Source organism: Cnephaeus nilssonii (assembly GCF_951640355.1).
Source record: "Cnephaeus nilssonii genome assembly, chromosome: 4".
NCBI classification, from domain to species: Eukaryota; Metazoa; Chordata; class Mammalia; order Chiroptera; family Vespertilionidae; genus Cnephaeus; species Cnephaeus nilssonii.
Window position 1 is genome coordinate 63,134,580 of NC_137075.1, and position 14,017 is coordinate 63,148,596.

A 14,017-nucleotide genomic window follows, 5' to 3' on the forward strand; every position below is an offset into this window, starting at 1 on the left:
TTCTCTCTCATCCTTGATGTTTCTATCTCTGTCTCCCTCTCCCTCTCTGAAATCAATTTAAAAATATTAAAAAAATAAAATAAAATGTCTGATTGGAAGAATTAATATTGTTAAAATGATCATACTACCCAAAGCAATCCATAGATTCAGTGAATTTTCTATCAAAATTCCAATGACATTTTTACAGAAATAGAACAAATAATCCTAAAATTTGTATGGAGCCACTAAAGATTCTGAATAGCCAAAGCAATCTTGAGAATGAAAAACAAAGCCAGGGATATCACACTCCTTGATTTCAAACTGTATTACAAAGCTATCTTAATCAAAACAGTATTGTATTGGCATCAAAACAGACACGTAGATCAATGGAACAGGATGGAGATCACAATAATAAAGCCATGCATATATAGTTAATTTATGACAAAGAAGGCAAGAATATACAATGAGGGAAAGGATAGTCTCTTTAATAAATGGTGTTGGGAAAACTAGACAGCCACATGCAAAAGAATGAAACTAGACTACTGTCTTATAGCATAGGGACCCTATTGGAGAAACCCTCTTGCACTGTTGGTGGGAATATAAATTGGTGCAGCCACTATGGATAACAGTATGGAGGTTCCTTAAAAAGTTAAAAATAGAGCTATCACCCTGGCCGATGTGTTCAGTGGTTAGAGCGTTGGCTTGCACACAAGAGTCTTGAGTTCGATTCAGTCAAGGCCACGTACCTCAGTTGCAGGCTCGATCCCCAACCCTGGTCGGTTAGGGTGTATGCAGGAGGCAACCAATTGATGTGTCTCTCTCACATTGATGTTTCTCTCTCTGTGTCTCTCCCCCTCCCTTCCACTCTCTCTAAAAATCAATGGGAAAATATTCTTGGGTAAGGATTAACAACAACAAAAATTAAAAGCAATGGGAAAATATCATCTAGTGAGGATTAACAAAAAAATAAAATAAAATAGAACTACCATATGATCCGGCAATTTCACTAGTAGATATGTATCCAAAGGAAACAAAAACACAAGTTCAAAAGATATATGCACCCCTAGATTAGCATTATTTATAATAACCAAGGTATGGAAACAACCTAAGTGTCCATCAATAGATATATGGAGAAAGAAGATGTGGTACCATATATACAATGGCATACTACTTAGCCATAAAAAGAATGAAATTTATGACAGCATGGATGGGCCTTGAGGAAATCATGCTAAGTAAAATAAGTCAGAGAAGGATAAATACCATATGATTTCACTTCTATGTAGAATACAAAAACCAAAACTCATAGATACAGAAAACAGAATGGTGGTTACTAGAGTAGAGGGGTACAGGAGTGGGTGAAATGGGTGAAGGGGGTCAAAGGGTACAAACTTCCAATTACAAAGTAAGTCATGGGGGTGTAATGTACAGCACGGTGACTATAGTCAATAATATTTTAGCCCATACTTGAAAGTTGCCAAGAGAGTAAATCCTAAAGGTTCTCATCATAAGAAGGGTTGGGGGGAAAGGGGGATGTACCTTTGTATGGTGACAGATGGTAACTAGACTTATTGTGGTGATCAATGTACGGTGTATGCAAATATTGAATCATTATGTTGTATACCTAAAATTAATATGTTATATGTCAATTATACCTCAAGTTAAAAAAATGACCCCATCTGAATCGACATGAGGGTGAGGCTGATGCGTCAAAGGGCAAAGGAGTGTGGAGGACAGGAATGTGGGGTTTAGTGTCAGACGGTCTGGGCTGAAGTGTCTGCCCCACCACTTACCAGATGGCCGTGACAGTGGCGCAGCCTCTGAACCTCAGTTCACTATCCCTACAGGTTGTAAGAATAAAGTGCTAAGCACGGTGTCAGGCAAACAGTAGGTACTCAATAAATGTCAGTTCTTCTCCCACCAGTCCTTTCGTTAGCCCCCTACATGGGTGCATTTCCATTTGAGTGACTCTATTTGAAGAGTTAATTCTTACCTGAAGAAATAAAATTCTCTGTTCTCTAACCCTTCTGCCTGAAAGGTCAACGATTAGGGCAAATACTGCCAAATGGCACCAGCTTTGAGGAAGAAGAGCCTGGTATTAGCTGTGCACTTCACAGGTTTTATGAAGTCACAGAATCTAATTCTTATACCAATGTTCTCCCTCTCTGCCCCGGGACAGAATGGGTCCCTCCTGGTTCTACATCAACCTTGTATTACACTATTACAATTGTAATTACATAGTTATAATGAGATTTTTTAAAAGGATGTTTTTATTGATTTTAGAGAGGAAGGGAGCGGGAGGGAGACATCAATGAGAGGAAAACATCAACATCGGTTGGCTGCCTCCTGCATGCCCCCTGCTGGCGATCAAGCCTGCAACCCAGGCATGTTCCCTGACGGGGAATCAAAGCAGCAACTTCTTGGTACATGGGTCAACACTCAGCCACTGAGCCATACCAGCTGGGCATGAGATTATTTGTTTTAAGTTGGCACATTTGCTCAGAACAAGGACTATGCCTAGTGTCTGACACATAGAGGGTGAATGAACAGAGGAATTTCCAATCGCCTTATCTTATTCCAGTTACATATCAATTCTGTTAGTGACCCAGGGGCCAGGATTACAGCCTACCCATTACAGATGAGGAATCTGAGGCTTGGAGAAGTTAAATCCTTTCCATACACGAGCTCATCAGGCTTTTGAGTGGTAGAGACTGAATTGTCAGCCAGATGACTATCTCCAAGGCCCAGGCAGGCTCTTTCCACAGGTGTCCTAATACATGCGTCAAATGAGGCCGGTTTCTTTCTGGATCCCTCTGAGATGTGGATTCTCCAGTTTTCTAGATGCTGTGATCAGTTATCTGTTGACCAGGAGCACAATGTGGCGATTGCATAACGCCCAGCACGGGTCATGGCTGTGTCCTCCTCCCCAAGCCCCGTTACCGAGGAGTCCTGCACTCTGATCCAGGCACAGAGCAGCCAAGATGTGATAGGAGGAACCTGAGCCCACAGAGTTTTGATTAAACACAGTAAAGGAGACAGAGAATATGAGCCCAACCTCATAGTTCCGTGTTATATTAATGAAGTCTGCTTGAGGGTGTGGAGGGAGGCACAGAGTGAGAGCTGGAGGGACAGCGGGGAAAGGGGAGGGGAAGAGGGAGAAGAAAGGAAAAGGCCAAGGGGTTTCTTCTAACTGGGCAGTGGCTGAGGGACTCTCTAGGCCAGGACTTGAATGGACCCTCTGATCTCAGTGCAAATGCCCAGGTCTTTGAAAATAGTCAGTTTTGTAGCTTTCCTCGCAGCTACTTCTGCAGCTGTGGCTTGGAGTCATAACCTCTGTGTGAACCCTCGCTGCCCTGCTCAGTTTCAGGCAGATCAGTTGAAGGGCAATGTGACCTGCAGGAAAAACGCCAGATTCGTGGCTGTGCCAGGAGCCAGCTCTGGGTCCTTAGCAAACCTCTTGCCCAGTATGCCTCCGTTTTCTGACCCATTAAATTGAAACAAGAATGTCTAACCTCACACAGGTTGTGGGTGTGGCAGAGACCATAGACGTGTACCTTATAAAACAAAATAAAAGGAGTTGACATACACAAGATACTCCTAAGAGTGGGCTTGAAACAAAAGGAAAGGCGTTACTTTGATCTCAGGATTGGTTTACTAATCTGAGGAAATGAAAACTGGATTCCAACAAGGGACTGTAAGTTTTCACCCAGCCCCTGCCACCACGTACCACGGTTACTGGTGATTCTGGTCCAATTACTTGTCCACCGAATCCTTTAGCTGCTGCTTCTGTTGAGTGGGGAATAATGGCTCATCATCCAGACTTTTATAAAGCACTCTGTGTGATTAATAAAAAATTACAGTAATTCGAAATTCTACACACAGGGAAAGTTATCATTTTAAATGAAGATAAACCTTGTCCAATATGTTTTTCCTTTTTTGGGTAAATTATTCTGAAAACCATAGTTAGCTGACACCGAAACTGCTTAAGAGATATCATTGGAATAGAATACCTTACGGTTTCTCACAACCTTCTTCCCTTTCATTCCTGCTGGATCCACTCTTCTCTGGAGGGGGTTGGTCCAGATCCTGTTCTTCTTGTTCTTAGTCTGAAGCACTGTCATCTCTCACCCGTTTTTTAAAACAAAGTACAGTTACAGTCACAGATCACATTCTAGCAAGCTCACAGGTGCCAACTAAAGCGAATAGTCTTAATATCAATTCTGATAACGTCCACCCAGGGTTAGGGAGGACAAGAGGTATAGGGCAGGAGATTTGGCAGCACATGAACCTGGTTTTGAAACTCATCTCTACCAGGCATTACCTGTGTGACCTTGAGAAAGTCATGTAACCTCTATGAGTCTCAATTTTCTACTTTTTCAGAATATGAGGGCCATAGAATATGTATAGCCCAAAGAGCAATAGGGAGGAATCAACATAATAAACTAGGCAGGTAAAGAACTTAGCACAGTGGCACATAATTAGCACTATAGAAGAGGTAGTTCTCTGCTGTAGAAAGCTCTTGACTGGCTGAAGGGGGACTATTTCACCCCATCGTTTCTCGTTTGGGTAACCCCACCAAAACCCATGAACCCTAAGAGAAGAATGAGTGAAGATTTCCAGGTATCTCTTCCTCCCATAATTCTACACATTGGTCTCTGAAAGAACGTAGCTTTTGTCATAACAAGCCAATCTTCCTACCGAAGCAATGATGCCTTCTGAACAAGTAGACTCCGAACAACTTGGCCACAGGAAATGCTTGACCACTGGAGTCTTGAAGCTGGGAGGTATTCCTGAGCTCAGAGATGCACGTATTATTGGAATATGCTGGTAATTTCCTTTTGCTTGGATTCTCTAGTTCTCTACAATTGCAGAGATCAGCTTATACAATCTATCCCTCATTTCAGTTCCTTACGAAGAAAACTGATCTCTGTTTGCATCCATCGCTATTGGTTATAGAGTGCTGGGAGCGCACAGTGTGGTTCTCCTGCTTCTCGCCCACTGGAGTTTGCACACTGAGCTGGGCCACCTTGTTTCGGCTCCAGTGCCTGACAAGGCCCATGCACTGTGCAGGCCTGACAAAGCCAGGTGCAGTTAACATTGCTGGCTTTGTGGTATGGACAGGTGAAGGCCAGGGAGCTTCCCAACAGACCAAGTTGAGTTGCCTCTCTGGCCAGAGGCCATCCCTGGCAAGGATCCAGCTTCTTCTCAATCCCTGAGAAGGGGCTGAGGTATATCCCATGACCAGCAGGGCAGGTAGGCAGCCAAGGATTCATAGAGTCCTATGACCCAAGACAACAAACAGCCAGAGAACTAGAGAGACTTCCAGAGGAGAGAACCTGCATGGCGAACCCACTGAGCCAAGCAAGGATATCTCACCTATGGAGCTAATTTCTTTATGCCCACTCTGCTCCTTATCCTTAAAATAAGAGTTAGGGCTCACTTTTTAATGGAACTAGTTATAACTAGACTATTTATGTTTTCTGGGACACTATCTTTTTAGTGACTTAATCCCTCTGCCAGATCTGAGTTCATTCCTTAGGTTCCCCAGGACAGCACTTACTCTAGAGAACCTTAGACCATAGGCCATGGATTCCTCATGCTGAAGGACAGAGAAAGTTGAAGCGGGGTGGGTGTCAATGAAATAGAGAAGAGAACAAAAGCAGAACCAGAGTGAGTGTGGGGAGGATGGCTGGCAGCTGCCTAGAACTGTGACAAGGAATGAAATGGGTGTCCAGCTCTGACGACAACCCTAACGTTTCTCTTCACTGAGGGTCCCGGTTCTCAGCCCTGGCTCATGGGCTCTTTGAGGAGCTCTGAGGTCCAGAAGCTTCTTTAGAGGGCCTATTGATGAAACACTAATCAGCGTGAAAACTTAGAATGAAGACTCATTGTCATGCACGTGGCCACCTCTGCTCTGGCTGTGAACTTGAACCCATCTTAGTGGGCTCACTTCCCCCATGTGACCAGCACTATGTGGACACCCACTTCCCCTTGTTCCCAAAGCCAAGCCACTGACTTACTGGCAATCTACCCATTGTCATATTTATCTGAATGCATCACATTGGATCGTTATTGCTCTTCTAGGAGCTTCCTGACCTTCTTGAGGAAATCAAGAAACTTGCCTCCCTGTTTTAAGTCACTAGTCTTTCCAGGTTTTGTGACTTTTTGAAACTTGTGTTAATATGTTACCCATGTCAAAATTATTAATACTATGTAGAAATGTGGGAAGTGCTTATGGTCCCGTGTTAGTTTTCTTTTAAAGTCGTGTTCAAAATATGGTGTATTTACTCAATAGTAACCAGGTAAATATTTTTTGTTGACATGGACAAGAATAAGGATGGAATGTGCAAGAAGGAAGTTATTGTCAGGTAGGTTGGATTAGTGGATAATTTTTCCTTTTACAAATTCCCTCTAAATAAGTTTGTATATAAAAGTCACTTGGCTGAGATGTTTCCCTATCCTAGCTCAATGCTGGAAGTTCTGTTTCCAGTCTTGGCCAGACATGCTTTGTCCAGCATTAAACCTGCTATTGAATCTTCACAAAATCACTGTGTTGCTCTTGCCCCCGGTGGAAGATCAAGGAATTATCTTTTACTTCCCTGTACCTCCCCTTTGTCTGGACAACGGCTGCAAGTCAGCGCTGTTCCTTTCTTCGCTTTTCTCTGCCCTCTTCCCCTTCCGCTGACAGCTAATTCCATGAGACCAACTCTGAGAGGCTCACTCTTACAACCTCTGCATTGATTTCATTCCTATGAACTGGGCCTGTGTTGACTTGTACTTTCTCTCAGAGGGGTAATGAGCCCAGGGATCCTTCTTATCACAGACGGGTCTGATGCCTCCATTAAAAACAAACAACTCTAGTTATAAGCATCAATATAGTTTATAATTATGGATTGTGGTGTCCTTCCCAAACAACTTGAAAAAGTTTCCCAAATTCTCACTGGAATAAGTGGCAGAGCCACTATTAAAAACATGGAATGACTGGGGGGTTTGAGGCCTTTCCCCTATCCTGTCCTCCAGGGGAAAGAGATTTGGAAGAGATAGCCCAAGTTGTGCCTGAGACCTGCAGAACCCTGGCATCTAGAGACTCCATCCAAACCCCTACACCAAGAGACTTGCCCAAGATTTACCATTTGTTCTCCCCAAAACCTTGCAGTAGTCACTGAACAGAGCCTGTCCTTGCTGCTTTAACTAGTGTCTGCTTTGTTTATCTTTGACATGCCCTGGAATAGCTCTGCCAGTTTACTTTCCACCGGATGACCAAAAGAGTTCCTGTTTCCCTACAACCTTGCCAAAATTTGGCATTTGCCAACCTCCTAATATTTGCCAACCTTGTGGGTAAAAAGAGATCTCTTGCTATTGTTTTCATTTTCACTTATCTAGCCCAGCTGGTGTTGCTCAGTGGTTGAGTGTCGACCTATGAATCAGGAGGTCACGGTTTGGTTCCTGATCAAGGCACATGCCTGGGTTGTGAACTCCATCCCCAGTGGGTATCCTGTGGGATGCAGCTAATCAATGATTCTCTCTCATCATTGATGTTCCTCTCTCTCTCTCTCTCCTCTCCCTTCTTCTCTGAAATCAATAAAAATATATTAATTTTTTCACTTATCTCATAACTAGTGGGATTGAGCAAAACTAGTGGATTTTCTTGCATGGATTGCATATTTATAGTCTTTGCCCATTTTTCTATTGGGTTTGCTGTTCTTTTCTGGTTGATTTGTAGCACTTTCTTATATGTTCTAGGTAATAATCCCTTGCTGGTTTTAGAAGTCTCCAATGTTTTTCCTCAGTCCAGCACCTGTCAGTTAATTTTGAAAATGATATCTATCATTACTACATTACCATTAATTTTTCATAGTTAAATCCATCAACTTTTTTCCTATGGGTATATTTGTTAGGTCTTGTTTTTTAAAAAATCCAACTCAATTTTAAGATCATACATATATTCTCCTATGTACCTTTCTATTTATTTGTCTTGAGGGATTACCTTTCACATTCATATATTTAGTGCATCTGAAGTTCACCTTTGTTTATAATGTTAGCTATCCAACTTAATTTTTCTCCATGTAGTGAGCTAGTTTTCCCTGCACTATCTCCTAAGCAGTCCACCCTCATCCCATTGATTTGTGGTGACTTCTTTTTAATACAGCGGGTACACTCACATCCAAATGCATCAACATACACATATACAATTCTGAGTACTTTCTGATCCTTGGTCAATGTGCATGTTTCTGCATCAGCACCATAGTGTTTTAATATGTAACACTGGAATATAGTGGGGCAAGTCCTTCCTCTTTTTTCAAAATTGACATTACTGTATAAAGTTAAGGTGCAGCATAATGATTAGTACATAATTGTGAGATGATTACAATAAGTTTAGCTTACATCCATCATCTCTTATAGATACAAAAAAAGAACAATATTATTTTCCTTGTGATGAAACTCTTAGGATCAACTCTCTTAACAACTTTCATATATACCATATATCAGTGTTAGCTATAAGTCACCATGTTGTACATTATATCCCCAGAACTTATTTATCTTATAAGTGGACATTTGTACTTTCTGACCACCTTTATCTAATTCCCTCTCCACCACCTCTTTCATATAAATTTATGAAGACATCTTTTCATTCCATCAAAAAAAAATTGTTGGGTGTGTATTGAAATTGCCTTGAATTTTTAGATTAACTTTGGGGAGAATAGATACCTTTACATGTTAAGGAGTCTTGTCCACCAATATGGCATATCTTTTGCCTATTCAACTCATATTATGTCTTATAATAGTTTTACATTTTTCCCCAAAACTTTATTTTGAACTTCTTATTAATTTTTAGGTACTTTGTAGTTTTGTTTCTCTTGTGAAACATCTTATGGTCTATTATATTTTCTGATTGAATATTGCTGATGTACAAGAATGCTATTTTTTGTAAGTGGATCTTATTCCTGACAGCCTTGTCAAGCATAAGTCATAGTTCTAAAGGTTTTTCTATTAATTCTGTGAGGTGCTCTATGTATATAATCATATCACCTGTAAATAATATCAGTTTTGTCACTTCCTTTCAAATCCTTATACCTATTATTTCCTTTTTCTGCCTTATCACATTGGCCATGACCTCCAGTACTCTGCTGAGCAGGGCGTTCCTGTTTTTACAGGACATGTGAATCTATCTGCACCTGCTATCTCCTTCCCATCCCCAGGGGTGAAGCCTGCCCTACTGTAGCCAGAAGCTCCGTTTCCTGCTGATGTAGGAATGGTGATTCTGTTTTACTCTGACTCTTAGAGTGGAGTTAGAGTAAACTGTAATCTGTCCATGAAAATGTGGGGGAGAAAAGAGCCCAAGATAAAATTTTCCCTGACTCTGGCACCTTTCCTCTTCACCCTATAGACCAGGGGTCCTCAAACTTTTTAAACAGGGGGCCAGTTCACTGTCCCTCAGACCATTGGAGGGCCAGACTATAGTTTAAAAAAAACTATGAACAAATTCCTATGCACACTGCACATATCTTATTTTGAAGTAAAAAAAAACAAAATGGCAAAAACACCCGCATGTGGCCCGCGGGCCGTAGTTTGAGGACACCTGCTATAGACTGTAGGTCCCAAACCCTTTGCTGGGACCCAACACATTGCTGTTCCTCTAGAAGGTTCTCACAGTTATTTCATTGGATACTCAGACCCACCTGATGCCTCATTTCTGGACACTCACAGGGCTGGGCTGTGTGAGACAGCCAGTAGCTTAAAATGGGTTGCCATTTTGTCAGGATCCAGAGGACAGAGTGACATTTCTAAAATAATTATAATCACAAGAATGCTTTAATCATAGACTCTTGGAGGCCCTCATTATAGCCTCTTTATTTTTATTTATTTTACTCCTTACCCGAGGATATGTTTTTCTTTGGTTCTAGAAAGGGCAGAAGGGAGAGGGAGAGAGAGAGAGAGAGAGAGAAGGAAGCATCGATGTAAGAGAGAAGCATCAATCCGTTGCCTCCTACATTTGCCCCGACCAGGGATTGAACCTGTGACCCTTCCGTGCACAAGACAATGCTCCAACCAACTGAGCCACCTGGCTAGTGCATATAAACTCTTTAATAAGAACATTCAAGGTCTTGACAAGCTGACCTCACCTCCTTTTCCTTTAACTAAAACATAGCCCACAAATCTCCCTGGGTGATCTTCTCCAGAGCATGTAATGTACTTTAAACTTTACCTGTTTACCATACAGTTCCCTCTCCATAGTATTCTCTCACCTTTCTCCACACTGAGAAATTCTACTAATTCTTCAAGGCTCAGAACAAACGTCATCCTCCTTCTGAGGTCCTCTGGAGTTCATCCCATTGGTGTAAATCATTCCTTCCCCAAAGCTCCCCATCGCACTGACCTGTCAGGTTTGCCTTATAGTTTGTTGTTAGTTATCTAACTGTCCCATTAGATAGCGACCTCTAGGAGAGCATGAACTGTGCTTCATTCATCTCTATCTCTGCAGCAGTTCTTCACACAGTAAATGCTCAGTAAGTGTTTATTTAATTAATTAAATGGTAGAGATCACAAATTATAGGAAAAGGAAGTAATGCTCTTGCCAAATCTTGGTTTCAGGAAGATCGAATGTAAACTTGCAGGGGTGTGGTTATCTTTAGTAATACTTGGCAACATGCAAATAGGAATGAGAACAGACACTGTAAACTCCTGGTCATTCTTTTTATGGTCTGATAAACCCTTAGAGTGCTATAATAAGAGGTATTCAACCTGTGCAATGCTGTGCAACTATTTAGAACAAAACGTACCTACAAAGTCTAACATTCAGGGGCAATGGTGGACGTTAGCATGTGGCCAGATATTCCTAGGTTTCTGCTCCTGAAAAATGTCATACTTGCACTGTTAGGTGGGTTAGGTGGGTGTCCCTTGAAATGTACCTGTTTATAAGTGAAGATTATGAGATAAATAGAAATTTCTTTTGAAAATATTACCTTTTCTTTTTTAAATTTTATTTTTCAATTATATTTTACACTCTATTATTTTATATTTAATAGGAATTTCTAATAAGTGGAATAGATTGTTTATGTTATGGAAGAGACACACACAAAAAATAAAATTAATACTAATGTTTATAGTCTCCCTTCTCTTCGAATGACATACAGCAGTTTCTTCTGTGTTTTTTCTTTTTGCATCCCTAGGCAATAGGTAAAGAAAGTATTGTTATCATTTTGGTGAAAGCAGAGATAAGGAAGCATTAAATTACTCCAGTAGATGGTTATAGCAACAGCCCTTAATTTGTTCCTACCTCCCTGAATCCACATCCTTGAGTAATACCTTTCACAGTGACTCCAGTCTTGGCCATGTGACTTTCTTTGACCAATGGAAAAGAGCAAATATGACATAAGCAGAAATTTGCAGCCTGCCCTCTCTCAGTGATCTTTGGTACCCTGAGACTACCATAGTGAGACAACCATGTGAAGCCAGATTAGTCTGCTAGAGAATGAGAGATCACATGGAGCAGAGACAAACCATCCCAGCTGAGTCCCCCTCAACCAACAGGTCAATCTCCAGGTATGTGAGAGGCCAGCCAACCCCACATGAGTCACATACAGACCCTCAGAGATCTGCCACACCAACCTAGATCAGAAGAACTGTCCAAATGACTCACAAAAAGCATGAGAAAAAATAAATGTTTGTTGTTTTAAGCCACTAAGTTTTGAGGTGGTTTGTGACACAGCAAAACCCCAAGAGAGCCTACTCAGGCTAGACCTAGATAGAGGTCCTAGTCAACAGGTTCGTGTTCAATTGCTGCTACGCCTCGTCTAGTCAAAGGTGAGGTTGAGATATGCAAAACATAGGATATTGTTTTGTATCTTAAATGCAATTAAACATTTAATTCTTTTTATGGTCTGATAAACCCTTAGAGTGCTATAATAAGAGGTATTCAACCTGTGCAATGCTGTGCAACTATTTAGAACAAAACGTACCTACAAAGTCTAACATTCAGGGGCAATGGTGGACGTTAGCATGTGGCCAGATATTCCTAGGTTTTGCATATCTGGAATTCCTCAAGGGCAAAGGCCAAGACTTGATTTTCCCAGCTGACTTAGTACAGTGGTCAGCAAACTCATTAGTCAACAGAACCAAATATCAATAGTACAACGATTGAAATTTCTTTTGAGAGCCAAATTTTTTAAACTTAAACTTCTTCTAACGCCACTTCTTCAAAATAGACTCGCCCAGGCCGTGGTATTTTGTGGAAGAGCCACACTCAAGGGCCGCATGTGGCTCGCGAGCCGCAGTTTGCTGACCACGGGCTTAGTACATTGCTTTATTCATAAAGATGAGGGATATTGCTTTTCTGTAAAGAAACAAAAGCTTAGTTCTCATGAGGATGGAAGGTAAAGCAACATGTGGTGTGTATAACTCTCAAAATGTATATAGGGCACAGATATTTTTAATTACAAAGAAAATTTTAGACTAACCATCTCTCTTAAGAGAGAAAACAGGGAGGAAGGAAAAGGCAGGGACCGTGGCCCAGACCAGAGCCTTGCAGAGCTGCTGAGCTGAGCAACCTCTTTGAGGCCCATGTAAGCAGTTCCCCCCTGGAGTTGTTCAGCGTACAACTTACACAGCCATACCTGAGGCCCCTGCCCGGCACACAGTAAGCGTTCAATGAATGGCAAGCAGGCGAGTGCACGCATACACATCATGTTTGTGGCATTTAGCAGAGTTTTAAATGGAAAGAAAAAGAAGCCAAACTGGAATGAGGATCCCTGTTTAGTAAGCTCCCAGAGCACACCACTTTGCTTTTGGTGTGACAAAGTGAGAAAATATCAAACAAAATGTGGAGATCAGACATAAATTCAAAGAAGAAATCAACATCATAGGATAAAAAATAAAATAAAAAAAATAAAAATTCATTTTGGTTCATGGTGACACCTAGTGGTATATCAAATCTGTGGGTCTTCCTGGGAGTAGTTTATTTTGCACATTAGGGTGGAGGGGTCCTTGGGATAGTGGACCCCTGCCCCCTTCACAGATTAGGTAGTTAAGGTCCGCAGGCCTCGCAAGGTCAGTGTGGGTGGGATGTTGTTCCAGAAGTTAGCCCTCCGGAGCACGTTCCAGTGCTGCTGTCGCGGAGACCCCCCGAATAAATGCCAGAGGTGGTGGGAAGCCCCCTTCCAAGTCCAAGGTCACTCTTTGTCACTTAAGATAGCTGATCTCAGCTGTCTGTGCCTTTCCACTGTGTCTTTTTCTCTTCCCATCTCCTTCCCTCAGTTCTTGTAATGGTCCATTTTTTTTTTTTTTTCATTCTCTTCCCTTCTCCTTCCCTCTGGCAAGACCTGATGGCTCCTCTTTCTTCTCACTCTTCCTCTCCATCCCTTCCTTCTCTTCTCTTCTACTTTTTCTTTCCCCTCATTTATTCTCTCCCTCCTTTTTATTCTCCTCAGTGTTCTCGGATGCTCCCAAAGATGTCAGGAATCCCAGATCTGCACTGCCTAGTATGGTAACCACTAACCCAGGCGGCTATTCAAATTCAAATGAATTAAAACTAAATGGAATAAAAATTTTTAAAAAAGCCAATCCCTATGTCACATAGTCACATTGCAACTGCTCAAGTAGCAGCAGTGACGACTCTGTTGGACAGCGCAGAGCATGATCACTTCTGTCATTGCAGAAAATCCTACAGGAAAGCATTGGCCTAGAGTTTAGCTCATCTCCCTCTCCAGTCTTTCACCTTTTCCTTCTCGACACCTCTAAGTGGTAGTTCTTGAGGCGGTCGGCGTTCTGCCCCTTCCCGGCTCTCTCTACTCACTCCAGTTTATTTGGTGGCTTCTGTTCTCTGTATATTATTATGTAAACTCATTAAGATGTCCTTGCCAAGTGAACACAAAAGTATATAATCATGCTAGACAGTTTATTTGGGACAGTCCATGATTCACGGCATCTTGTTTTCCATGATTTGAAACTCATCAAAATATTTTTAAACTCAACACATCAACACATCATTTAAAAAAATTATACCCCAAGCCTTTTGCGTTCTCTCTCTCTTTTTTTTTTTTTC